General features: G+C 51.2%; 1 long non-coding RNA gene across 1 annotated transcript; it reads right to left on the bottom strand.

Annotated features, from left to right (window-relative positions):
- Positions 1–605: 605 nt before the first annotated feature.
- Positions 606–1,510, bottom strand: LOC125756570 (uncharacterized). Its single transcript, XR_007414603.1, has 3 exons — positions 1,429–1,510; positions 1,226–1,362; positions 606–849 (listed from the first exon to the last, which is right to left on the bottom strand). It is a non-coding gene; the product is annotated as an uncharacterized LOC125756570 (long non-coding RNA).
- Between the last annotated feature and the right edge of the window lie 2,787 nt (positions 1,511–4,297).

Here is a 4,297-nt window from a genome sequence, read left to right as displayed (position 1 = left end):
CTTGCCACGGACACCGCAACTGTCGTGATCTATGCAGACATGTACCAGAATTATTCCAAAGCTCCAGCGTGTGTATTCAGGACAGGGCAGACCATATGACACCGCCGTGAAAGTTCTCATTACTCTGTGTACATATTTGTACGCTGCATAATAAAGCCGCAGAAAGAAGTACAAAAGGTTAGGCGTGCACAGAAAGAAGCCCTAAAGGAAGAGCCACGCTTCTCTTGCTAGACGACACTTGGCTGGGCCGATCATGCGTGTAGCGAGTGGTCCGAAATGTGTCGCAGAAAGAAGATCGAAAGAAAAAAGAGGCACATACCCTTTGTTAGGCGACATCTGGGTGGGTGGGCCACGGGTAGAGCTGTTATACTGAGTGGAGCCCCCTGCAAATAATACGTGATCAGCGTCGTGCTTCTCCTTAAGACACTAGTGTGTGCGGCATACCATAAATGCTGGTACTGCAGGACAGCTGAAACCCAGAGGGCAGCCAAAAAGAGGGTCATTGTCAGTCCTTTACTTTTGTTGCTCGGGTTGTGCGTGCTCACAAGAAATTTTCTGAAGAAAAAACACATGCACCATTCGAAAAGAATTCATATTTCATTGCTTTATACCTCCAAAGCAGAATACATCAAAGTTTATTGATTTATAGCTTCAGGGACTTGTCTCGCTGATAGAAGACCGCAGGTATTCAAAGCGTTTCTTCTTGTTTTCGCCTGTGGTTGGTACAAATTGACAGGGGCAGGTGGTCAGGATCTGCAGTCAAACCCTCTCTTGCTGCACGCACCATCATGTTTCATCAGTCAATATGTCAGTTGCTGATTCCGCAATCTCCTCGCTGGACAGTCGATCCTAAATGGAGAGGACCGTTATTTTGCACTATTCCAACGGTTACTGCCACTTTGCACACAACTGCCGATAGCACGTAATGTGCGACACATACTCCAACCCCCCCCCCCCCAAAAAAAGGGTGTTACTTGACCAATACATAAGTGTTCCTCAAATCTACTATCCTGTGCAATACGTTTATCGGAAAACAAAAATGTTATTTGAAAACGCACGTTAATCCCAAATGCAATTTACTTCTGTTTAGCACAAGAGTCAGCAATGTAAGTAACAGTTTAGTAGCAGAAACACGACAGCAGGTGATTAGAAACAGAAACATTGCAATTTACATTTTTCAGTGACCATACTTGGCATTTCACGTGGAGCTTGAATATGCTCGTACCTAATTGTTTTCCTCAAGGGGCATATTCCACTTGACAGTTCATAACCTCGGCTGCACCGAATGTAAGGCATATCGGCGTCTGGAAGTTTCCAAGCTGCCTGATAGATCATCCCAGCATGCCTTGGGCGGGATGTATGCTGTAAACATTTCCAACGCAACACATTTAATATGGCGGGAAAAAATCATTTGTGTTGTCTACGTACCTTTAAAGATTCCGGCTTTTACAGTTAAATCACATGTATACTGATTCATTTTTTCTAACCACAATGACACGTTGCTTGCACCCTAGAACAGAACGAGAACACAAAAAAAGTTATCTCAGTGCCAAAGAACAAATTTTTATCGCAAGGAACTAAGGACATCCATCGAAAGACATATCAACCGCACTGACCATGTCCGCCTTTGAACTCCTACGTCGCACGATTGCTGGCATTCGTGCTACCTGAAAATCGTTAAGCCACAGCGTATCGCTTATCGCGTAACATATTCTCAGCTGCCCCGTTTTGATAGCGAAGCAGTTAGACGTAATCGAGCGACGCAGAGCAAATACTGCCGGCAACAATGCGTAAAAGCATGAAAATTTATTTTTCTGACTCGACCCAACACTTACAGCAGCGTATGAGCATGAATTATCTGAATTTTGAATGCCGTACATTGTGATCTGTATGAGTGCAACTATGGAATGAAGGTGACTTCAGCATATATTTGTGGTAAGGTTTCAAGTTAGGTCAAGACGCAGAATTTTGAAGTCTGACGGAAGCCCGTCTGGTTGGGTTGATACGTGGTGACGTTGAAAACCCGAGGCACTGAGCCGACTAAAGCAAAAAGCACACACACACACACACACACACCCACACACACACACACACACACACACACACGCGCGGGCGCGCGCGCACGAGCACACACACACGCACGCACGCGCGAGCACACACACACACACACGCGCGCGCGCGCACGAGCACACACGCGAGCAAACACACACGCGCGCGCACACACACACGCGAGAACACACACACGCGAGAACACACACACACGAGCACACACACACACGAGCACACACACACACACACACGAGCACACACACCACGAGCACACACGCGCGCGAGCACACGCGCGAGCATGCACACACGCGAGCAAGCACGCACGCGAGCACACACGCGCGCGAGCAAATACACGCGCACGAGCACACACGCACGCAAACACACACACGCGCACACACAAACAGCGCAACACACACACACGCGCGCAGCACACACACACGCGAGCACACACAAACACGCGCGCACACACAAACAGCACACACACACACACGCGCGAGCACACACAAACACGCGCGAGCACACACAAACACGCGCGAGCACACACAAACACGAGCACACACAACACGCGCGAGCACACACAAACACGCGCGAGCACACACACACGCACGCACGCGCGAGCGCACACACACCACGCACGCACGCGCGAGCGCACACACACACACGCACGCACGCGCGAGCGCACACACACACACGCACGCACGCGCGACCGCACACACACGCACGCACGCGCGCACACACACACACACGCACGCACGCGCGAGCACACACGCACACACACGCACGCACGCGCGAGCACACACGCACACACACGCACGCACGCGCGAGCACACACGCACACACACACACGCACGCACGCGCGAGCACACACGCACACACACACGCACGCACGCGCGAGCACACACGCACACACACGCACGCACGCGCGAGCACACACACACACACACACACGCACGCACGCGCGAGCACACACACACACACACACACGCACACACACGCACGCACACGCACACGCACACGCACACGCACGCACACGCGCGAGCAGCGCGAGCACAGCGCGAGCACACGCGCGAGCACACGCGCACACACGCGCGAGCAGACGCGCACACACGCGCGAGCAGACGCGCACACACGCGCGAGCAGACGCGCACGAGCACGAGCAGACGCGCACGAGCACGAGCAGACGCGCACGAGCACGAGCAGACGCGCACGAGCACGAGCAGACGCGCACGAGCACGAGCACACACACGCGCACGAGCACGAGCACACACGCGCACGCGCCACACACCGCGCGAGCACGAGCACACACACGCGCACGAGCACGAGCACACGCGCACGAGCACGAGCACACACACGCGCACACACACACGCGCACGAGCACACACACACACATGGAGTAGTCGGTGTCAAGAGCGACTCGAGATAAAGACGTCGTGACAGTCATTTTTCTCTAGCGCGAACACGTGCCTTCCCCCAGTCGATTGCGTGTCTCCTGAAACGTGCTCAGCCAAAGCACTGGATTTAGCAATTTATTTTTTCACCTCATAAACGTCCTTTTGTGTGTGTGTGTATTAAATCTTTACTTCGGTCGGCTCAGTCATAGAGTTTCCTAGGAAACTCTATGGGCTCAGTGCCTCGGGTTTGCTACATTCAGCTACACACGGAAGGATGCCGTGATTTCCTTTAAGACACTTAAAACTACACTTAAAACGCACTCTTAACGCCATTTCATTGTCTTTCGTGTACTTAAAGCTTTATTCATTTCGATAGCGCAACAGGGTGATTCCACGAGAGATCGAACATGCCTGTCCGGTCGCAATTTTTGTTTTGCCGGGTTTTTTATATGTTATGGTGGGCACAGTTCAAAGTGCACGGAACTGAAATTTTATTTCCAAGAACGCTCCCAGCGCACCCAAAAAATATTTGAAGGTGGCGGCGCATGCCTCCTGTTTTTGCTCACATGCACTGTTTCGGATTTCACGGCCGATTTAGCGCGAACTTAATGATGTGGTCGAAAAATTTCTTTTGCTGGTTTTAATACGCACTACTGTGAATTACATCCAATGCCTTTTTATGCCGTCCTCAAAAAGAAGAAAATGTGAAAAAAGGGCAAACACGGCCGAATCAAAAAAAAGGGTCCTAAGTTTGAGGCGCCTTGGCGCCTTTCCTATTTCAAACAGAAACTGGAAAACAGTGTCAAATATACAAGAGCCTTGCAACATTTAAGCGGAAGATCATTTTCCTACGGCAA

The sequence above is a fragment of the Rhipicephalus sanguineus genome, unplaced genomic scaffold (genome assembly GCF_013339695.2).
Source record: "Rhipicephalus sanguineus isolate Rsan-2018 unplaced genomic scaffold, BIME_Rsan_1.4 Seq1628, whole genome shotgun sequence".
Taxonomy (NCBI): Eukaryota; Metazoa; Arthropoda; class Arachnida; order Ixodida; family Ixodidae; genus Rhipicephalus; species Rhipicephalus sanguineus.
The sequence above is the reverse complement of the archived record's forward strand: the minus strand, read 5'-3'. Positions and strand labels throughout refer to the sequence as shown.